Source organism: Orussus abietinus, unplaced genomic scaffold, assembly GCF_000612105.2.
Source record: "Orussus abietinus isolate OABI.00-Male unplaced genomic scaffold, Oabi_2.0 scaffold21, whole genome shotgun sequence".
NCBI lineage: Eukaryota > Metazoa > Arthropoda > Insecta > Hymenoptera > Orussidae > Orussus > Orussus abietinus.
Genome location: NW_019396018.1, coordinates 65,299 through 89,665, shown reverse-complemented (window position 1 = coordinate 89,665; position 24,367 = coordinate 65,299). Strand labels below are relative to the sequence as shown.

The window sequence follows — 24,367 nt, the reverse complement described above, 5'->3', positions numbered from 1 at the left end:
ATGACCGCGTCTGCGGCCGAAAGCCGGGCGACCGACCCGAAAAGCTTTCGTGCATCCTCCGAAGAATGGTCTTAATCTCCGCCGGCGGATCCCGCTAGTTTACGACCGTTTTACCAAGTGCTTTACCGCTCACTGCTCTTTCATCGAACTTTAGCGCTGAATTACGCTCGACCGATCACTCGATGTCTGCTCTCATCCCTCGAATCGACCTCGAAAAGAATTTATTCTTCCACCTACTTTCCCGTGTCTGCCGCCATTTTGCATCGACGGTAAATTTTAGAAAATCTGGAGACGTTGAACGTAATTCCAGCTCGTCGCATTAAGGATCTCTATTTTTTATGTTATAACGCGACAATGTCTGCAATTTCCTACGCCATGGAAGTTAGTCCAGAGGTAGTGAAAGCTCCGTATGGACATTAGCACCCGAGATGGGAATTCTTTCGCGAAAACAATGTGCTCTTGTCGATACAAAAGAAAATGGGGGCCATCCCGGCCACTCTCTGCCTTTTATTCCTGGTTAGAGAAAGTCCAGGTTTACGTCTCTCCTTCTTTACAACGTAAACTTCACGAGTCGCTCGTTCTCTTACTTTACGGCTCATTGACCGTGTCCGTTTCTGACGTCCAGCTCGGTGCTGGACCTCATTCCAAACAGTGCTTCGGGTACCTCTCGTTTTATGGAACCCGCGGGATTTATACCGTAATATCCAGCTTGGTATATTATTAACGCCGGGAGAATGAAAGTGCGGCAAATAGTTGCATTTAGTTTGTTGAAAGAGAGGGCGAGAAGGTAAGGACAGCAGGCATGGCTCTTCAGGAATTTCATCGGCAAGAAATAATGACTTTTTCGCGACGGGCTCTATCGACGGATATTTCGATACAAATGGCTCGCGAGAATTTATCGCGATTAATTTCAGCCTTTACGAGTATCAAGGACTCCTTCGTTCAAACATTGGCTAGGTGAAATCCAATAAGCATTTAACCAGTACACCCTGACCCCTGTAGAGTCGGAAGCACCGACGGGTCAAAGCTCGAGAACGACCTCTCCATAAAACGGGACCTCCGTAACCAGTCCTTCCAGTTGGATGTTTTACGAGGACGACAGGGTGAAATCGAGATATCGAACCGAAGGTCTCTCGCGGCAAAAAGTCCGGATGTTCGAGTCGACCGACGCCCTTTGCGAGATCTAGCCTTGAAGGACCGACCGAAGACTAGAAACTGGATACTGGAAGATCGGTCATAACGGGTAACCAAGTTCTCCTGGAACTCTGCTTCCCAGGATCTTCCGGAGAGTTTGGAAAACTTGGACCAGGGACTTTGAACGACCCAGGAGCCCTGAACGATCCCAGGATACCGTAAAAAGCTGTTCTCAAAGGGATAGGCAGGACTCTAGAGAAGACTGCATCATCCCTTTCTAAAAATACGTAAAAAGCGACACGTGTTCAGAAAACGCATTCCAGCAAGAAGGTACGTCCTCCAGTTGTGTGACATCTTGCAGGAAAAAATCGCCTCGTCAGGATCGACCTCGGGTCACGAGGACGTCCGACGAATGCGAAGGAAATTTTGCCGACAAAACGGCGAAGGGGAGGCGCGTCCATTTTCTGTCCCTGGCGCGTCCTGCATCCGGAAATTGTGTTTGGTATATTTTGGCCTGGACGGTTTACCGTCAGACCGAGACGAGGACCGAGAAGATGCCCTCGGAGTACCGCACGGGGAAGTCGTCCTTCCCATTTTCCTCATCTTTGAGAAACGTTGGGATTCTCTCTCGACGCGCGCCAAAGGGCTGAGAGCGCTGCAAATCGCAGCCGGGGTCGTCCAAGCGTTTTATGCACCGAGACGATCCGTGAGGTTCCGACTCGACGCGGAAGAAAGTCGCGGGTCCTTTGCCTTGGCGGAATGTTTGCGGAACGTTAGGCTTCGCCCGGCGTCGCGGCGCAGGAAATGTGGGCCGTGTTTGCGGGGAGGCTGGGCGCCGCTGCATTGTCTCTCGTAATGGCATGCGAGAGGCTTTGAGACCGCTTCAGGATTTGGGTCGGCCCTGAAGAGGGCGACTTCCGACTTAAAGGTAAGCGATCGACTTCTTCTCGCGACGGCCTCTTTCGAGCATTTCCTATCTGTCGAGCCTGCGGCGGTCGGTTGCGGTTTACGCGTCGCGGAATGGCCGGCAATCGGGATTATCTTCGAAGGTGCACTTTGGACGCGGGGGATATTCCATGGATACTCTGTAGGTACGCTCTAGGTACCCTATAGGTACTCTTTGGGTCCCAGCCTAGGCGCTCGGTACATGTCCTTCCCATACGCCGCTGTAAAGTATGTATATCCAGCTAGCGCCTGATACCCCGAAACAATGGGACATTCGCGATACGTGCGTGTCGCCGATATTGGACACAGGGTAGCAAGGTCCCAAACAGCCGAAGATCAAAGTTTATCGATCTCGCCCTCTCGCTCGCGTCAAAGCCATAACCATGAGAGTCCTCGATGCCTCGAAATTAATTATTCCGAGGGTATTCCGGAATTATTCGACGCCCGAGCAAGATCGCAAGAAGTCCGAGGTCCTGTCTTTCGGGAAGAAGCTCCGGAAACTCTGCTTCAGCTGGTCGGGGTTCAACCAGTACGGACTGTTCGCCCACGATATCATCAACACGGACATCTCGTACGTCCAGGAAGCGGTGGATCGGCTGCCCCCTGAGATGGTAGATGCCAGAAATTTCAGGTACCTCCTAATCAATCCGTCAATTCAGGTGACGATCATCTTATTCGCCCTCTATCCGAATTTCCTCCGCAGACTCATGCGAGCTCATCACCTGAGCATGCTGAGGAAGGTCCTACCGCAGGAAAAGTGGATCACTTTCGAGGAGGACCTGGCGTACCGGTATCTGGATCCCTACATCAAGGACGTCATCCAAGAACGCCGGGAGTACCATGAGTTTGGCGATTTGAACTTTTCCGAGAAACTAAAATATTAAATCCCCTCAAGTTATCGAGATGTACGAGTTTTCGAGCTGGTTGTTGCGTTGGGGCCAATTCGCGGATCCATGGGCCTAGGCGAAGAAGCCAACATGGCGAAGCCGCTCGGGCGCGAACGGTGGTCGAGCCGGAAGGACCACTCGGGCGACTCCGTCGCCGGAGTCCCGGCGGTTTCGAAACGCTAAAGCAACGGGATAAGCACCCTCGGGCTCGTTCTCGAGAGCTCTTTCCTCGCCCCGCGAGCCGAAAGATCTCGATCCGCATGTGTGCTCACTCGAGTACTCGCCACTCGGCCGTGGGCGCCTCTAGTGCAAGGAATATACCCCGCAAGTGTACTCAATTTCGCGTTGCACGCGGCCTTCGCTAACGACCTGCGAGCCTTCCTCCACCCGTCGGGAGACTCCTCGATGAGGTCCAATCCCGGCTCTTCCGCAAAATGTTGGATCGCTCTCGCGTAACGCAAGCTCGAGTGGCGTCCCCGGCCTTTGTGCCCTCCCCTGGGAACAAGAATTGAAAATCGCCCCCCTCGATCGTAACACCGCCCCTCTGGATCTCGGCTTAATAAACCGATCTGCGTGTCGTCCGCGACGGCTCGAGGGTGGTCTGGGCTAATTTGCAGGACGCGTATAAAACCTCGTCCGCGACATATGGAGCAGTGCGTAAATAAAGTACCCCTCGCTACGTCGAGGGTACTAAACGCTTAATTAAAGCGCGCGACGCGACATACTTACGCCTCGCTTTTAAGAACCGGACCAGCCTGTGCTCGAGCTTTACGGAGCCTTAGCATTAATCGCCGGAACGATCCTGCCCGCTGATGCGACTTTATCCGAAAGCCCCTCTCGTTTCCTTCGCGTTGGCCGTTTCCACCGAGGGATTTATTTATGCCGCGAGATGTGATCGTTCGCATATTTAGTTATCCGAGCCAGGCAAGACTCGTCATCGTTTCGGAATATCGGCGATTTCCCGCACCTTGGGTATCGATGGGCTCGTTTCAAGGATTTGATTAACAGAAAGTATCGAGGGCTCGCGTCAATTCGAGGCGCGATAAAGTATACCTCGGTGGTCTCAAGTTCGACGATAAACCCAGGTCTCGCTTGACTTTTGCACCTTTCCCGCTTTACTCGGACGCGATTCACAGGTGCGGCGCGGAGCTCGTCTCGAACGAGAAGATGAAATTACCGAAGTTGCGAATTGGCTTCGAAACGCGCTCGTTAATCCATGGGAACGTACGCGTCGAGTGGTTCGCTCGTTTGGGAGGTGCTCGGTGGTTTCAACATTCGATCGGGCGGAAAGTTCTCTGGATTTCGGCATTTTTGTGGCTATTTAAGAAATTAGTATATTAAATCATTGGTCGTAAGTAAAAAAAAAAAAATGGTGGGAAATTTTGGGGTTTTATTGATTTTATGAGGTTAAATTGGAATGTATTGAAGGGTGGATTCAAATGACACGAGGGACGACGAAGTCATGTGTGTGGCGTCATAAGTGTAATGCACCTATGAATATCCGCGCATACTAGTGTACGCACCTTAATCTACCTGTATGTAAATTTCATGCGGTGCAGAAGTTCTGGGAGATACATCCGTACATGCAGGCCATGTTAATACATGGATATGTACCGTAGGAATTGGCGTCAAGCTCGCGAGGCTCGAGAAGGCCTAGAGAGGAAAGGACGAAGAGGGGACGCGTTCGAGGAAATGGCGAAAATGGAATTTCCTTCGACCTAATGGCAGGAAACACGAGGGCAAATCTTTGTTTAATATCGCGGTCGGCAAGTGGGGTGGCAAAGGGACTGGAAATGGCGGTCCCTCGGGATGAACAGAGAGGGACGTCCTCTTTCCCTGGAGCTGTCCACTCTTTCGAGGTCTCGCCGGCTCTTAAACTGACTTCCATTTTCCAGGGCGCGGATTAGCTACGCATCTCGACAGTCGGTTATTTGCATACATCCCCGTAATCCCAGGAGCGAAACGGCATTGTGGACCGCACAGAGGCGAACTTTCGGAGCTTTCGGAGAGAGAAAGCTCCTCCTCGTTTGACCGACCCATGCTCTTTCGACCTCCCTTCCCAGGGTCGGGAACTTGACGAGGGAATTCGCCTCGAATCCGAGAACCGACGTTACAGAGCCGGGGCTCGCATTTAAATAAATCGATATCCTTCCCTCCATCCCACGAGGCCGGAAGTGACGCCGGAAGGCGGACGTTTGACGAGTCGGTGGGGCATTAGCCGGAAGTGGCTCTTTTGCCTCTTCGCCGTTGTTTCTCGCCATGGCGTCGCGAAGGTTTCCTCCCCGGGGAACGTTGTGATCCTCCTCGTTTACAGGGACTCCTAGTTCTACCTAATTATCCACTGACACGAATTCATTTGGATAACGAGCTGGAAGTGGGAGTGCCCGCGGTGTCTTATCGCGTCACCGTGCCACGTGATAAGCGCGTCCACGGTAAGCAGCGGGATTTTAGCTGGAACTTGGCCGGCACTCTGCTAATTAGCGAAACGTGGTAAAAGGCGTTGAAATTTAGAGATTTTCGGTGAAATGGGTAGAAATTGAATCTATATATAGAGTTAAAATCCAGTAAAGGGGTGAATTTGACCGTTTAATGTTTTTACGTGCGTTTTCCATTTATTTCACAGATACAAGCTCTAAGGAACGACAGTCGTGGGGTACGTCTCGCTACTTTAGAGAATTAATCAGTCAGGAAGTGCGAGCAGCCTCGTAGCAATACGGCGACAATTTGGTTATAATTCGCGGAGCTTTGAACAGCAAGGGGCTATCTGGATTTCCGGACGACTACCCGCAACCCGTTTTAGACCCTTCCTGGCAAAGGGAAGTTATCCTTGTGGTATTGTCTTCCTCACGGAAAATGGTTCCATTTCGCTTATCCGAGCGCCAGGGAACTGGCGTCTTCGGCACGAAATTTCGAGCCGCGTTGATTGCAAATTGCGAGCGATATATGAATTTGCGAGAGTGGAAAATTTTCTTGCCACAATGGCGGGTCAAGTAGCTGCGACTTTTTGTTGACGGGCAAACCGGCGTCGCCGAATTCGCCGGTTGGTCCGGGCGGGGGATGGCCGATTGTTGTTTTAAGCTCTTCATTTATCTGCATTGTCAATTGAACTTTCGGCGGGGTGGAAATGCGCGGATAAACCCGTGAAATTCCTGTCAGGGACGATCGGGCGCCGACTGGCTCCGGGAGAAAATAAAGCTGCTTCCCCCGGAAGCTGCGAAACATGCGAACCGCTCGACTCTGGAAATCCAACCGTCCGATCCGGAAGTCGTTTGTTGGCCGGTCTGCGGCTTCGGCGAACAAACTCCGCTCGCCGAGAATCGGAAATTGACGAGCGGTCGGGCCAAGTCGAGATCCGTTTCCTATTCTCGAGTATGCAAACTACCGATACGTCCCTCTGCTGGATAAGGCGATCTAATCTGCAGATTCGGAACGTTTCCCCATTTTTTCTGACTAATTTACGAAATGGACCCTGTTGGTGCTCTTCGTCTTCACTGACCGCCCGAGCTCTAAACTCCGTTGGATCTTCGAATTATGCAAACTCCAGCTTTTAACGCGATAAAGACGAGGATGGAATCCTGATACCGGGACATCTTCTGATATCGATTCGAAAGATTCCCCTGCATGAATAATGTAACGCGGCCTGATTGCGAGGAGCTCGGGGGATTGCTCAATAGGGAGTAATTGTTATGACTGGGGCTTGTTTAATTAATTTAATTTCTTTTTTTGGCACCATTGTTGGGTATACTTTCGTTTGACAGGATTATGTTTCAATCCAGAGTACGCGCGGGATAATGAGGTAACGAAATCTGATATTTCATGGTTTGGCTTTGGTGTCGCTTCGAGGGAGTTCTTTCCAGCCTGCTCTGCATGACTATCGGGCATCTCCCTTTACATTTCCCTCTTTCCCCATCTCAGCTTTCCCCCGCGCAGCCTTTCGAGACGGACGGTGAAAAATCCCGGAGCCCTTTTTCTTCCGGAAAATGGGAATCTCGGAGTTCTCTGTATCTGCCTAGATTTTACAGCTGCCCCCTTCTTTCTCCCTGGAACTTCCGTTTCACTCCGCCACCGTTTCCGGATCGAACCGCGGCAGAGGTCGTTACGTCACGCTTTTCCAATACCGCCGGAAACCAAGGTGAATTAGATGGAAATTAAGTTTTAAACTGAAATCCCCATTGCTTCTTCGGACCGTCCTCATCTACTTTTAATGCGGTTGCGTGGCGAACTTTCGAAACGTTCCGTTCCCCCTTTTTTGCCGAATCGCGTCGAGAAAAGCTCACGTCGCGTCGCGACGAGTTGCACGTAGACGTGCAGCTGTCTCTCCGAGTGAAATTTTCCGCAGCGGAATTTTTTTGGATTCGTGCAATTGCCGGTTGTAAATCCTCCATCTTGGATTGGTCGAGGAGGAAGACGGAGGTATTCGCGATCTTTGATTTGGATACTTCAATTGATTAATTTCTGGGAGACTCCGCAGTCTTCCGTCGGCTTCGAGTTCGTTTTCAATTACCACCCTCGACGGGGCCAATTCTTCCCTCGTTTCTTGATTTTCCTCCTCTTTTTTCCTAATCTACTGCAGCGCACGGCAGGTGGCCGAGAAGTGGGGAAAAAGTTCGTTCTTCCATTGAGTCCGACTTAAAGTTTAACTCCTCGGCTGAAAGTTTCACTGCCGGGTGGCGAAACGACGACATTATGATGGCCCGATTCGCGGCGTTCGGTTTTTTCTTGGTTTACAATCCGCAAGGGAAGCGAAATAACTTTCCACCTGAGGACTGCCTTCCAAGACACTCGGGGGAAAGTTTTGAGAAAGACTTTCCGTAAATTCCACGTAATCATGGCAGATCGCAATGTCAGGTATCCGGTGAAATTGCAATACGTCCATTCCGCACCCACGTTTGTGCAAATCGCGTTTTCGGAATTTTTTCACAGAATTTAATTATTTCCGCTCAGAAGTGTGCGAGTCCATGGTTCGGCGTCGGGTTTAAAAATAACATAAAAAATCCATAAAACCTCGGGAGTAACTCCGGTAATTGGGATTTGCTTCGGGCAATATTCAGAGCCCTATTGTTATTGCTTGACTTTTGTAAATGAGGATGTAGTTTGTTAATGTTTCGCAATCCGTTGAATATTTCAGTCTCTGCTACTTCTCTTTGTTACATCCGTCCAGTTCTATCGATATCGCGACTTTTGTATCCAAAAACTATTGGTGAATTTTTTGTGGCGCCGGAATTATTTATTCTAGAGATCGAACGGTTCTACACCACTCGTTCGAATCATCTCGCAAGGCTTCGTTTTGGTTGAACAAGTGGAAGTCTGCATTCGGCACTTGTTGCTTGCACCGGAACGCACCTTACAACTCGGAGCTCTTGTGTTCCCTTTTTGTTAAACCACCAGCCTCTTCAAGTTATTTACTGCCTTCTCTGAAGAGGAGGAAGTAAATTATGAACGGTACGTCCCTGAGGAGCACCCGATCAAGAAGATCCGCCGACGTTAAGTCACCGAGTAAATTTTTTAATCCTCCCTCAGAAAAGACCCTTGCGAGTGTACCCCTTATTCAGACATTTCCCTGGAATAACACCCAAACGAATAAAGTCTAACCCGATAAATTCATCCAAAATTCATTGCAAAACATTATTTCTCCGAAGCAAATCGAGCCGTCACTCCAAGTAACCAATCGGAATATACTCCGATAATCGACCGATAATTCATTACAGATCGTAAGGCATTTGGAGCGTAATGTCTCATCAAGTACAAGAAGTGTGATTTAATGTTGTTTTCAATGACTGGCCGTAAAAGAAGTCTCCTCGAGCGAGTTTAAGTACAGGGAAATTGGAAAAGCGTTGATGTAGAAAGAAGTAACTCTTGCAGGCTATTTTTCCAAATTTTGCATGCAGGGGGTTAGCTTTCTTGCGAGGCTGCAAATTGAGGCAAATTAACGATGGATCGCGAGATCCTCGCGAATTTGCATCGAATTTGAAAGTCTCGATTTCTTTATAATTTTTCATCAGCCTTGGCCAGCAGAAATGGCTTCTTTTGGCAGTGGAATTTAAGTCTGACTTCGATGTCCAGTGCGCGTCGTCAAGTGGACGTTTTCCGCGAGTCGGTTTAAGTGCGGCCAAATTGGAAAAACGCGAGCAAGAAGGAAAGGCGAGGGCGTAGCTCGTGTAAGTGGAAGGGACATAGTCGAGGAGGGCTCGAAGGGTGTGAGACGTTCTATAGAAATCGACTTTACGGCCGTGTACGCGAATATATATTTCTGTCTCGACGTCTGCTGCACCCGTGGGAATTGCGGCCCTCGGTGTATCCCGGAAGGTGTTCTGTTCATGACCTATCCCAAGAGAGTTTTGTGCCTTTTCTTTTCCCCCCAAAATTCCGTTCGAAGACATTACGATTGTCAAATGGAATTTGGATTTTTGAGAGTTGCGATTGCTCACCGACCCTCGAAAAAGTGTGCGAAATCGTCTCTCGGAAATTTTCTCTGCCATCAAATTTTTTTCTGCCCTCTGGATTCGTTTCAATTTTTTTCTTATCCATGGAAGTATTGAAATTGCACACAATTCTGGCGGAATTATCTGGAACGATAAGAGGGCGATATGGGTTGCAGTTCCGAAATGTTAATAGAGAAATTCGCTCGCCAGTATCGAACATGGCCGGGATCGAACGGCGAGTCGAGCGAAGCGAAAGGATTCGTTCAATCAACACGATTGTCTTTTCACGGCCGGTTACGCAGCTTTTCCAATCGAACGAGCGCACACGTCGGTGCGATTTGCCAAACCGTTAATGCACTTCTGTCGATACGGACCAGGTACAATTTCGCGGTATGCAAAATAAAAGCCCGACCGCGGAGGCGTTCCTTCAGAATCGCTCACCTGAGTCCCTTTGATACCAAACCGCCACGTAAAATCATAACGAAATTTCTATCCACGGAGAAAAAACGAGAGCGAACTGTAACCTTGCTAAAACGGTATGATGCACAATGGAAAGATCTTTTTTTTCTAAAAAATCTGTATTTCTGCCGGGGTTTCGGGGTTCAAATTGACCCAATTGCCGGAGGGTGCATATTGCAAACAAACGAGTGGACCTTTGGTTGGTTGAAAGGAGGGAAAAATTTCTCTGAAAAACCGCGGCACGCGTCAGGAAGTTTTCCAGCTGGCTCGAGAGTCTCTGGTATCGGGTCTCGTCCTGGGAGGAGATTCGGGGCCGGTCCTTGTTACCGCCTCGGAATTCCCTTCGACTGCGAATCGGAATGGCGAAACCGTCGTGAAATACATTGCAATCTGTCCTGTATAGGACGAGAGGAGGAGGAAACTCCTTTACTTTCCGGGGAATCCTGGCGAGCCATTCGTCCACCGTAACGCCGTGTCCTTCCGGGCGCGGCGAGTCGCCGTCCTTTTCGCAATCTCCCGGATTCCGTTCGCCCTGGAAAATAAACCGTGATTTCGAATAAAACACGCCGCCCCGAATAAAGTTACCAAGCCCTCGAGGAGCCCTTGCAAAGCTCCCCATAAAACACTCCTTGCAGCTCCTGGGCCGAGGATATTCGCGGATGCAGCTTCAAGGCGCAGTCAGGATCAGAGTCCTGGAATAGGCGCGTCACCTCGCATGGATCACGAGACGCGTCAGAAAATCTCCTCCCCTTGTTTATAAATTCTCATTAATTCCCGTCATCCGTTCATTACGGCGGGATTTCATTAAAAGGGATGCACCCTTCTCGGGGAAAAAAATCCTCGCGACGCGAATGCGTAATGGCGGAAAAAATCGAGCGCGGAGACGAGGATCCTGGCCAGGAAACGGATGAGCGCGAATGGCTCCGGGAGGCTGGAATATACCCAGGGGTAAGATGCCCCATAAACGAGGACCAAAAGGACAACGGCGCTGTCTGCCCGTTGATGAGACTCGGTCGACGTCCACCCTGGTAATGGAGCACGTGAAGGGGTTGCAACTTCCTCTAGCGTCCCTCCACCAGGTCGAACGACCGAGTTTTCCCGAAAATGGCGGCGACTTTTCCGCGGCGTCGATATACCGGGATCTCCTCCACGGCGCGGAATAATTTATGGGGATTATTCGCGCTCGCTTCTGGAAAAAAAAAACTTCGCCGTCGAGGAAGCGAAGACTCCGGGGCTTATTTACGTCACCGTAAACCGCGACTCATGGGGTGGGAAAAAAAATAAAAGCCGGAAAGGAGGTCAATCGACGCCCTTCCTCCTCGAGATTTTCCAGGTTACAGGATCTCTCCATTTCCCGCACCATTTTCGCGGCCGACGAAGACGCCGCAGAGGCACCGCGGAAGAGTGAATTACGCCGGGAATAAAGATGGCGGTGACGTCCTTTTATAATACCGTGATAACGTACTCCTCACCTTCTCCGAGGAGGCAGCCTCTCCGAAGGTCGGAAGAGCTCTCCACGCTAAGGGTGTCTTGGGAGAATGGGAAAATTGCCGGGAAAATTGTGGCGACGCGACGAGGGCCATGAATTTCAAGTCGCCGCGTTTGTCCGTCGACGAGAGCCGAAGTCTCGAGACGTAGCCTCGACCCGACTTTGTAAATGGATCAGAAATTATTCTGGCCGTCCATAATTGCGAGGAAAAATTCTATGAAACTCGTAGATAATTAAGAAACTCGGGAGAGTTTCGCGCCCAACATATATAGGCGCGAAACACTAACCTAGTCATTATCTGCGACGTTTAGCCGGGCTCGTCAAACTGGACCGAGAATGCCGTTTTCTGAACTTCTTGAATGAGTATTGTTATCTTTAACCGGGTTATCGTGATTGGACCTTCCCAGGCTGTATAGGAGCCTGGTCGGTCCTCTCTGCCTTCGACAAGACCTCGCAACGGGTTCAGGGATGAAATAGTAATGATTTACCCACCGGCCGGCATTGTCGAGGCAGCATTTCGAGGGCTGAAGTATTCAAGAGAGGGCCAGCTTGGCTTGCCTCTCTCAGTCTCTCGTTAACTGCCGGAAACTAGTGAACTATAATGGCGGCCTGTTATCGGCGTACCTGTTAGCGGTGGTACTAACGGCACCGGAGAATGGTAATAGTGCGCCGCTGCACCCCCGTCGACGGGGTTGCACCCTGGCCCGTGTCTACGCCAACTTTGCCGTGATTTCGTTAGACCTTTGCGAAATACCGTTTCGAGCTGGGCCGTTGGGCGCCTTCCGTGCAGTTTCACAAGGCACCGGATATAGCCTTTACGATCGGCTCATATTGCAGCGATGGCTTCGCGGAATTCCCGCATCGGGCGCGAGAGTCAACCCCTTTTGCAAGCCGAGCCGAGATCAGTTTCGACGTCGATTCCCCTCGTCGGGGGAGAGAGAAGCAAAGGGAGAGATTTTTTAGTCTAGGCATCGGGGGCCGGTTTGCTTTATGGCCCGTTAATGGCACATTTTTCAGTTTACCGCTCGGCCCGCGTCCGCGCCTTTCCGTCACGGCCTCGAATTGTTTCGGAGTCGATTAATTACTTCGGAATGGCTTATCGACCCGCCGCCAACCGTCCAAACGAGTATCTGACAAATTACGCGCTAATAAAGTTGACCTATTAATCATCTTTGAATGGATACCGTGGCACTTTTCATGGTCTCCAATTTCCCCCTATCTCTTCCCACTTCGCTCAAACCGGCGGTATCGTCGGCTTTATGAACGGTTTCTGCACTTTATCACGGCTCGTTCATCGAATGGCAAATTTACGGCCCCGCCAGGGAGATTTTGCAAAAGGGTTCGTTTCGGAGTAAAGGAGCGTGGAACGCTCCATCGAGATCCTCCGCGTCGTTTTCAGCCGAATCGATCGCCGTATCGGGGGCGATCGATTAAGCACTCCGTTCGAAATTATGCCATCGCTATTGGCGGCCGATCGAGGGAATCCTTTTATTAAATCTCCGGGGAAGGTCGAGAACCGAGGCTCTTTGTCTTTCCCAGCCTCCACTGTCCTCTTTTCAATCGAGTCCCGCAATTGCGTTTTTCCATGGCGGGTCACTCCGGGGCAACCTCACCCTTCGTTAAGGTCACTGTATAAGGGACAAATTACTTTAGAATTGGATTCCAGAGGTGGGCGAGGAAATTGGAATCGATATACCGATGCGAAAGGACTCTTCTTTAGCGCTCGGCCATCCCTGACAAAAACGGAGCAGTTTGAAAAAAAAAAATAACACCTGACCTACCGCAAGAAATTTCCTGGCAGTTTTGCAGGGGTGCAGAGAAGGTGAAATAACAAAATTGAAATTTGAAAATTAGTCGGGGAGGACTCTCTTTAAGTTCTTCGAGCACTCTTGGCCATTCAGCCTCTTCGGGGCGGAATCGGAAGAGGCAAGAAGGTATTATAGCGCAAGCAGCCTAAGAATGCATGATCGATTCTCGAGGAACACGCAATAAGGCGACATCCCACTGCGACGCCATCTCAATTGCATTTCCTCTCTTCCCCCGGTCCCCGCATTTCCGCGCCCCTTAATGCGGGGTTTGTCGGAACTTAAAGCCCTGAAGTTGGCTACAAACGAGGATTGGGAATTTTGCGATTTCCCTTCGACATTTTCTCGTCGAGCTCCGAGGCACCTCGACCTGCATTTCCTCCAGGAGACGATTTTCCTTTTGACAAAGAGCTGGGCAAAAGATCCGGCCATTGCTGATTTTCGTCAATCGAGATACCAGGGGAATTCCTGGTATCCCTAACATCGGCGAAAAGGTGTTCCTTCAACAGACATTAATTCGCAATTCCGCCGTTTTCGCACGTTTCGCTTACCTGGCCGAACGAGGACGGCAACCTCGGTTAAACTTGGGGGAAACGATGTTATGGCCGGAAAATGGCGCGGGGAGGGAATTTTCGTAAGTCGGTCACATCCAGGAGGGAGAGAATTTCCCGAGAAATGGGGAGTAAACGGCATCGGTGGATAGTTCTTCGGGTCAATTTGCATTATTTAGAGATCGAGGACGTCCAGGGAGCTAATCGCGTTAAATCTCGAATTTATGAAGCTTCGGGCAGCTCGGCGGGGGCGACCGAGTTCTTGCGTTATCGCAACTTCGCAATGTAATTTCTGCACTTCCCCTCCCTTTCGAGGAAGTCTCGACGACACCGATGTCGACTTGTAGCTCGGGAAATTTCAACGCGATGAGGAAAACTGACTTATCTTGTCACTTCGATCTCGTTTTCGCGCGTTTCCCTTTCGGCGTTGCATCTCCCTCGGGAGGGAACGGAATGAGCGATAATCGTCGAGTTTTCGCGAAGTTGGCCACGCACGTGTCGAAGTTTCAGGCATTCTGGTCTTCGCGGAATTTCCCGAAATTATTCAAAATGGAAGACTAACAGGGGGCGAGGGAGGAAGAACGGGAGGAGCCGTAATGGTCTCCCCGAGAATCCTTAAACGGGTTTGGCAAGTTCCCCGTTAAAGTTCCGAATTTTCGGCAAGTGTCTACTTGCAGCTTCCGAGAGTCTGCACTTTTCCCCCGACCTCGGGGGTGGTATTGAGTCTTCATCGTGGAAGGCCGAGGACGAGTAAACGAGGGAGAGGAAAATCGAGGGAGGAGACGAAAGTGCCGGAAGTGCATGTTCTGCGATGCGTCGACGCATGATCGAGGAATGCAGCCGAGGGCAATTTTCGTTCCCTTCGTCTTCGGAGTCTGGAAAGTGGACGGGGCTGAAAAATGCAGAGATTTCGGCAGTTAAAGCAGCTTGGAGGAGCCGGCTTGGTTTACGTTCTCATGGTAGCCCCCGCCAGAGGACTTCGGCAATGATCCCGCTTTAGTTTAGCCACCCGCTAAACCGGCGACGACAATTGTCGTGAATTATTACTGATAATCCCAGCTCAGATTCAATTAATAAACTTTACGGCCCCAGGCACTCGCAGCTTCGGAATTAATCCCTCCAAATTGCCGGTTGTTAATACCACCGGAAGCGCTTAACGTCGGTTACACCGAAACTCATAACTCCTCGGGATTTATATTCGAGGGCGAAAGAGTAACGCCGGGGAAAATTTCCGAAGTTTCCTTTCATTAAGCTCGAATTTTGAGGTTAAGATAAAACTGGACAGATGCTGGGAAACTTAATGGCCACTTTACATCCAGCCTTAAATCTATCCAAGCATAAATGCACGACCGACGTTTGGATCGCCACGTAATGACCTCTCCTTTTCGTCCACTTCGGAAGGCTAAATAATGGACGACCGTATTGTTTTCTATTTTCCGAGGTCCCTTTGGAAACACGAAAGAAGAGGGAAGCAAGACTAATCTTCGAGCCCGAGGGAAGCTCGTCCGACGTCTGAGCTTTTCTCGGAAATCCCCCTCCGCGTTCGGTTCTCCACGAGGTAGAGGGAACGAATCGAGGAAGTGCGAGAGGAAATTGTGCGGAGTCTGGATGGACAAAGGGTGGTTCCTGCGGGATAAGATAGGTGCCAGGGGGAATGTCGGGAGGGGCGGTTCCCCTCGAAGACCAGAGGCAATGAGGATAGACGAGAAGGACTTGGCCGCCGACTTTTCCCTTGAACTTGAAAACACCGATTTTTCCTTCCCCTCGAGAGGAAGGAGTTCACCACCCTTGGTCTTGCTTACACCTAGGGGTCGAAATCTCCGATGTCTTGACCCAACGTTACGGTGTCGGAACGGCAAAGGAACTTCGAAGTAAAATCGACCAATAGGTGCACCTTGCGATAGATGCTCTTGTTCATCTACCCTTGATTGAACATCCTTCCCTTTTGGGGGTGTAAAATTCAGCAATCGATTAATTAGGTAGATAAATTTTGGTGAAAGAGAATAAGAGTGACACCCAAGGGGGTGGAGATTCGTAATGGGGTTGACTCGTGGTGCGAGGGTTGCCTTCGGTAATGGGAAGTCAGCCGCTGAGAGAGCCGGTAATTAGGGGAGGAACTTCATTTTCTGCGAGATGCGAGCCGTATAGGATTTTTAGGATGCTCGTAAAAAGCGCCACTTCTCGGCCAGGGATCGCCCGTGCTCTCATAATGGCTGGAATTAAGAGCGAGGGTGCGACGCGGCCAAGTGCTTTACGACTTTCCTCCGATCGAGCGACGTTCCTCTAGACGGTATAAGATGTATCGAAATCGCAAACAAAAGCTGCCCCCGCCGTTAGGTATTTTCCATAGCTCGAGAATTCCATCCAGAAGCTGCCAAACCGCTTCCACCGATCGCCGAATCCAAGATGGCTGCCGCTTCTGCAACCCAGCCGAGCTCATCGAAGTTTTCCAAGGCAATGGTGAACTTTTAATGGGACCTAAGCTGGAATTCGTCACTATCTCCATAGTGGAGATTTAATTCGTGGCCCCGATTCTAGGAAACTCTGTCAACAGCTTCCGGCCTCGGCGCTCATGCGCCTGGTGTGCAAACCCCGTGAGAATCCAATACCCTGCCGACCGGAAAGTGTTAAACGAAGCCATGACGCGGGGAGAGGGGGTTCTGGAAGAGGAGTGCACACTGGCCCGCGTCGTCTTAATATTACCTAGAGCATACATTTGCGAGGGCTTGGAGTACACCGTGCACGGCGGAACACTTATCCAGCCGGGAAGGAAAGCGGAAATAAAGAGGCGCCGGAGAAGCGGAGGCCAAGCGCCGCCATCTTGATGTCTTTGTATCGGCGCCAAGGAGGCGAGGGCGCCAAAAAGCCGCGCGCGTTGTTTCGTGATTAATGGCCGAAATAATGGATCGCGCTTAACATAGTTCGGCGGTAATCAGGCCGCCGCGGGTTAAATTAATAATTAGCTTTGAGTGGGCTCGCGTGGCCGGAAAAGTGTATGATTAATCGCCGGGGAGAGGGAATATTTCCGAGGCCTCTTCTCGTCGAAATAGCACGGCGAAACTTCATCCGACGCGCTCACAATTGGCACCCTCCTCCCAATTATAAGAGCGCCCATCGGGCCTCGAAATTCCTCCGGGAGCTGCACTCAGGCTTTCCCACTTTTTAATCACCGAAGGTAATTGCACCGATCGCCGCCAACGCGAACTTTGCAATCCCCGGCGCTTTGTCTCGCCCCCGTCCGGGGCTAAAACGCCTCGACAAAGGACCGCCTTTTACTGGGAGAGCGCACGTCTTTTTTCCGCCTCTAATAGAGCCTATTATTTTACACGCACGAGACGGTTTTCCACCGGGCCTTAATTAAACGTGTATATTTGTCGGGCAGGGCTAATTCGACGCCCTTCGTCGAGTTAATCAGGCCGACCGGTGCTCAGGGACCACGGGCGATTCTTTGCGCCCTCGAAACAAAGACCGCCATTTGCATTCGACCCCATTCGTTCGAACCTTTTCGAAAATCTACCGAGAACCGAGTTTTCCCTCCCTCCGCCGCGCATAAATACTCGTCGATGGCTCCTCCAGTCTGTTTGCCTTCCTCGAGTCTTTGACGACGGTCCCTTGAGGCAGCTTCTTACAAACGGTCCATCCGTTCTCCATTATTTTTGCAATTTAACCGCTGCTCTAATTGAGCTTCAAAGGCGTATCCTGTATTCCATTACGTCTCGCCCAGGGAGAAAGTTCATCAGCAGCAGGTCCCTTTATGAGCCATGCATCCGGCGGTACCAATTGTCTCGCAAGACGCGGCGAAAGGATTCCTCCAGGACCGTCGCTCGGTCCATTCTCATCTCGGACCTCGGGAAGGGGCAAGTTTGTTAATTACCCGCGAAAAGAAGGGGGTCTGGCTCCCAGAGGTGGCGCACGTATAGCGGAGCGAAGCAATTTGTAGAGATGGTTCAGGGGGTGCCACAATGTTATCTCGCAACGCCACGGCGAGGGATGCTTCCCGCGCCCCAGTTTGTTTGCTCCGGTTTGCATATCAAGATTCCCATTCAGATTTACTCAACGCCTGGACTCCCCCGTATCCGCAATTAAGCCGTGCCCATAATGAACCTAATGAACGGCCAGGAAAGCGTATCGCTAAGCTAGGATGCTCCGATGTGTCCCGTCTTAAGAGCGGTCTCGCGTAAACGAGCGACCAAGGGTGAACTGCCCTCGGCTCGTTCCTCGGGAGGCAAATTTATCATTCGCGGATGGTCTCGTCCTTTCGCCTCTGGGAATTAACCGTCGATCATTGACACCGTATAGTTAAGAATTTAGAACTATAGCTCGTTATTCCTCGTCAAAATAATTGCCAACTCGTTTCAGCTCTCGAGACTCTTTAGGGGTGAGTTCCCAGCAAGTGTCAAAGGAAATGCGTTCAATCCGAGGCGATTTGAAAAATTCATTCGCATTCCCTTGACACCTGGACAAGTGGTCTTGACAGCTAAACTATCCGGATACCATCTCCTGACGGGATTGTCCATGGTTCCAGGAAGACGCGATTTTCCTTCCTTTATGGAACTGCGCGGTTCTGGGGACGTGGATGGAATTTCCGGTCCGAGGTGGGAGTTTCGGGGCGCTGATTCCATGTAATCTCAGGGAGGAAAAAGTACTCTACTACAAATAGGATTTGAATCCATGGCTCGAGGTCGGAATTTCTCGTGGGAATTTTCGGGGTGTCTCTTAAATTCTCAGATCCGCGATGGCAATATTTTTTGCAAAAATATCGATGCCGTCGTCCGGGTCGTTCGTTAATCTCCTCGCGAGATGGGAATATGGAGATGAGCCATTATTCGCTAGTTAGGTAAATGATTTTGCGCCTGCAGTGGCGTCGGGGAATACGCGTTTAATTTGCGATCGTACATACGACACGGAATTGTGTTTTGAGCGGGAAGGGCTGCACGCGCCGGAATTCTCGTACTCGAGCAGGAATGATTTATCCGAGCCCTGGGATGTAGAAGCCGGCGTAAAGCGTCCGCGGGAAATAGATATTTATGCCAGACGTTATCACCCACTGAAGAGACTCGGCGAAAATTTAATTAAATTAGATATTCGTTATCCGCACGCAGCTGCGTTTTTACGTGCGGGAGGTACGCAAGATATCTACCCCTGCGAAGGCCACGCCCCGGAATTCATTACGCTGACTGTGTTAATTTTTCCAACACCATTTAAAAGAATCGTCATCAACGGGAAATTGCACGACTCCGAAAATTCCGTCGAAGTTCACCATTAGAGTCCCGAAACGTTGTTAGCGGTGGGTCGACGAATTCGCAAGGGGTGGCTTCAGTGACGGAATTTCGTTCGCAGCGAAATTCAATCAGGGAGCGAGAAGAGCTCTGCGGTTTTCGGTAAGTTTCAAATCACACCTCTGTCGAGCTATCGCGGGTTTAGCCCGAGGAGAAAGCTTCGAAAGCTCGTCGGTTTGCTGACAAATTAGAGGGTGGCCGAGTGGCGAGGGTGATCGGTCATTGATATAGAAATTTTGGTTAATAGCTCTTCCTTCGCGTGACTTTGTCCTTCGACTTGTCAACTTTTATCTCGTCCTGGATCTAGGACATTCATGCAGGATCTGGATCATCGTCACGTGGTACTAGATCCAATGGAGTCCTGGGGAACTCACCACCTACCGTGTACCATTGGAGACCTCGCGATCGACCCGCTTAATTCGCGACCATTGCAAGTAGAGTACGGAGGACAATAGAAGGAATAGATAATACGCAGGGTCGCAGGCACGCGCAGGACATCCCATTGAACCTGGATACAAGGGTGCGAGGCGAGTCGCTTCACCCCTATCGGGACATTAGGGGAGAGGCAGGTCCGATAGGGGATCCGGATAGTGCCGAACTTGCCGACATCTTGATTAATCTCCAAACTCGCGGGACAATGTGGACGTTTAACAGAAATTCTTGCGATGGGGTGTAAAGAAGCATCGGGTGTTCGCCAAGAAGGGATGGCTGGGGTGGATAGTCGAGGAACGCAGCTTCTCTAAGGGGGGCGCACCCTTGGGGGAAATCTGTCGTTGAATCCTGCCGGGGATTAACCGACATTATAAAATTGCATGCTACCGTAAAAGCAAAACCTCCCGTAACGTCGCTTGCATTATTCCAATCCCAGGACTTTTGCCAGTTGCCGTCACGATCCATCGCGGAGGATTAGAGTTTCCTGGTTAATCCGTGCCCGTAAACCTTAATTGAATATCCACTTAACTTTAAGCTAAAAGTTGGATGTCGAATCCCTTAAAGCGGACGTCGAGGCAAGGCGATGAATTCGCGAGCCACCCTTCGTGGATGCCTATTTTGCGGGAAAAAGTCGAATTATTTTCCGAAAGCGTTTCGATTCGAATTCATTGGGGATTTTCTGTGAATGGAAATCTCGCTCCCGTAGACGAGGGGGTCGAAACGACGTTCAAATCGCACCGTTCCAATGGTCGCAATAAACGGAGTCGCTCTAGCCAATCAATTTGCTCGGAAACGTTGTTCATGTGTGAACAAACACTTAAATCTGTCCATTTTGATTGAAATCCGGATGAAAGTCCACCGGCGATCCCATAATGCGACTCGCCTATGTCCGGATTATGCGATATATCCGGGAAGTGATTCAGATTTTATAGACTACTCTGCAGGACGACCTGCAGCGATGATTCGCGGGTAACTGGCCTGATGAAGTGTGTTACACTCCCGCCCGTAAATTCCCTGTTTCAATGACCCTGCGAACGGCGTCATTGGTGTCATTTCGAAAACGTTAATTGCGGAAGTTACGTCAAAACGAAGATATTCCGGGAGATGGATGTCCATCGACAGGGAGGCAATTTTCGGTAAGAGGCCCGCAGTGGCTCTCGAGAGGACCGAATCGAGGTTCGTCCTGGTTACCATTTTCTCTCGTTGAACCTCTTTTCCGGCTTCGTGCACGTCCTCTGCCTCGTAATATCTAATTTCTTTTCTATCCCGGTGCGTTCTCTCGTGCAATTGCCGCGAATACGTAAAGAGCGCGCTCGCTCACTCGGCTCGTTCTTTTGATACCGATGAAAGAAGAAGTAGGTTAATCCGGGGCGGGTTAATCCGCGGTTAACCGGCCTGTGATCGAGTGCGAGCTGCAAACCATGCGGAGAATCGCGGGTCGAATAATATTCTCGAAAATACAAGGATAGTCCTTGGGATCATTTATGTGAAAATAGGCTTCCACGTTCCATCGACTTGTATGTATCGATAAATCCACCCACGCCTTTAGTCCGCGCCAAAAGCGGTCTTAAATGTATCGGAAGGAGAAGAAAGGCCGGAAATGGCCCGGGAAGGATGTTTCAAGGCCCGAGTGCCCCGATCGAATCGCTCGATCGTGTGTACGGACCTTAATGGACCGAGTGATTAAGGATTTAGACTAATGCCGCGGGTACTTAAAGCTTCTCTTTTCGATCCCATTTCCTGGGTTTTCAGTCTATAGAGTACTTTCAATTGAACCACCGTGACGCATGGATAAGTGCAACTTGAGTATGCCAAGCGTAAGGCGTTTTAGAGGACGTAATATCTAAAAGGGCACTTAAATTTCAAAATTTCGTTGCAATTGCTGCGCGCTGCCCAGTTCGTCATATTTCCGAACAACGAAAAAGCTCGCTGGGGTGTGGGCGGAAAGTTTAGAGACGAGCTGGAGGGCACGGGATGAGACAAATTCCGGGGAACTCGACTGCAGTGCGCCTCATAAAATCCATATTTAGTGGAACAGTGGCGCACTCATTGGACACGATCCGCCGTAAATCGTAACGCGACGTCCCTTACGCGCCATTCCGAAACCAATATCGCACTGCATCGCGCTCCGTATTCCTCCCAACTGGTATTGAAATTGGCAGAGCCTAGTACCTAATTCCGAGTCCGGTAGATACCGCTCCTCCAGAAACCGTATCTGTTTTCGTTTTATTCCGACGTTCCGTTTTTCATGCACGGTACCGTCGAATTCAATGCTCAATAGAACCAGAGATGTTTCTGCGTCCGTGCAGGCATTCGTAGATCATATTAAAAAATATAATTGGCCATTTATTCGCGTCCCGTGGTACTTTGTACCACAGAATATTCCATCCTCCATCTTCGTCTCGCTTTTTCCTCCAAGCCCTCGTTCGCTCTCCAGAAGGACTCGGAAGTTCCAGCAAGGATGCTTCCGATTTTTCTTACCGGTTGGACGAGAATCATCGATCATTCGGTGATTCGACGTGGCGGATCCGGCACTCTCGGGTTGAATGGTCCATGGCCGCGTCATAAAAGATGATCATACGGCCTTAGACGCATCCAAATGAGCGAATATAAGAACGAAATGCCGGCGCAGCGAAAGCAAACTCCGTCCGCACGTCGGCGTATCAATGGAGGGCGAAATCCCTCGTGGAAATTGAATTTGCTTCCTCGTCCTGGTACAATGGCCCTTCGGCGGATCCCGCGTCTGTTCCGTTTTCCGCGGCGTCGGCTCTGCCGGTAATAAACGTTTCTTTGTATCCCAGGAAACCGGGGAGCGCGGCCCGTGTGTGTAATTGCCTTTAAATCATTACCTCGTCCACAAAGGAGAGCAATTTTCTGATAGGTACCCGGGACGAGCACCCGCGAGTACCTTCCGAAGACTCCTAAGGACTTTAGCACCTGTATATCAACCCGCCACTCGACTCGCTCTCCTCTGAAACCCTGATCCCCCAATGAGCGTAAATTCCGCCCTCGCTGCCACAAAAGACACTCCTCGTCGATGGCAAATTTTCGCAGTCTCTCGAACACCGAATTTAAATTTCAAAACCTCCCCTAAAAAAAAAAGTGGTATAAACACCTCTCGTAGGTGTATATTTTTTTAAAGTCCATTTCCTTGGGTTGCGAAGCTAGCTTCGACGTTTCCTTTCCAGGAACGGTCGGAATCAAATCTTAGGAACGACGGGAGATCTCGAGATTCATCTGAAAGGAGGCTGGATGAATTCAGAGCCTTCCACGCGCCTCGATAATTCTTCGACGAACGCGTAATGTCCTCTTTACGACACGACGCCGTAAATGGCCGATCTGCCAATGAGCGTAAAATCATCCCCGAGAGCCGACTCGGTTCTAGGGGGACTCCCGATAAATATCAATGGGGTGGAACGGGTGAGGGAGATGGTGCTCGTTGGATCTCATAAGGATTACTCGGAGGCTGCGGCTTTTGCCCGTTAATACTTTCCTCGGATTCTCCCAGGGCGCGGATTTCTCCTTTTGGCGCCGAGCTTAATTACCTGGTTATAGGTGCTTCAGACATTTTTTAAGGCCTTTTCGAAGTCTTTCACAGAGTCGCATCCCTCGGGAGATTACTCGAATTCCTGCTTACACCCTCGCCTCTCCGCCGCCGGAATATTAACGATCGCTGGAATGTCGGCATGGAATCGCGTTAACTGCGCTGTCAGTTACGACAGGACAGTGTGAGGACGTTAATTGTCATCGTTAATTAGCCCGACACATCGTCGGGGAATGTGCCTGTCGGCGGTGCGAAATTATTCTCGATATTCTTCCTCCCAGCGGTTTTACTTTGAGATTCGCTTTGAAGTCCGGTCTTCACCCTTTCGTTACAAATGGACGTAGGATAATGCATGGCGTCGTTCATCGGTACGTCACGGCGTGCAGAAGGAAACGTTAAGCAAGCGTCCCGGAAAAACTCGCGCCATTAAAAAATTAGCCGAAAGTGTTCGCCGTAAAGGCGAGAAAGGAAGAAATTAACGAGAGGAGGCGAGGAACGGGGGTGGCCGGAAGAGAAGCAAGCGAGAAAAATGGCCGGGCAGTTATCGAACAAAAGAGATCCGGATGGCAATTAAAAGGCGGCGCGGCGGCGCAAGATGCGCGAGATATATATCACGGAATAATTGAATCAATCGTGACAGGGCACAGCCTTTGCCCCGGGTGCTTTTATCGGCGAGGGGAAGCTGCTTTGGAGCCCGGAGGCAAGTAAATGCAAGTAACGAAGACGGATGAGCCGAGGGGTGAGCTTGCATTGTCGCGCATAGGTGTCCGTCTCGAAAGCGCACCGCGAAGGCCTTAATCTTTTCCACGTCATTTAGACTGACTCGAAACGTAGATCCAGGATATTCTTGGGGTTCGAGGACATTTTTTTTCCTCGAACCCCCCGAAACGCGCGACCAGAAGTGGAGCCGTAGCGACCCTTCGAGGGGGTTCCAGACATTTTTTTCCAGTAATAATTTTTATTACGACGACTTGTGCACGTCGCGTCCCTTTTTGCAGAGATATTGCGCAGGGCTGATACAGGGCGTCTTTCACCTCGAATGGTTTAAGTGGGGTCTGCAAGGGGCGCTTTTTATTTCGCCGTTTACAGGATATGGAACCGTCCACCGACGAGACCTTTGTCAAAAGACTGCCGGGGGATTCGCTCTTATCCAGTCAAGCGTTATTTTGTTTCATTGTGATGCCGCGGGAGAAAAATGCGACGATAAAGTTTCGCTCTCGCCAACTTCCTCTCGGTTACTTGTTCCTCTTTCACCCTGTTCACTCTCCTTTTCTCATCTGGCCCTTCTCCCCTCTGTCCCTCGCTTCCTCTTTCTCTGAACCACCCTCATTCCACTTGTCACGCCGTTAAGCTCCTTTCGTGCTACCCCTAAACTTGACAAATCGTCCCATTCTTGAGAGATTCCCGAGAGTGTCTCGCA

The 24,367-nt window shown here is 50.4% G+C and overlaps 1 pseudogene; it reads left to right on the top strand.

Annotated features, from left to right (window-relative positions):
- The first annotated feature begins 2,462 nt into the window (after positions 1-2,462).
- Positions 2,463-2,963, top strand: LOC105697478 (annotated as a pseudogene).
- Positions 2,964-24,367: the final 21,404 nt, after the last annotated feature.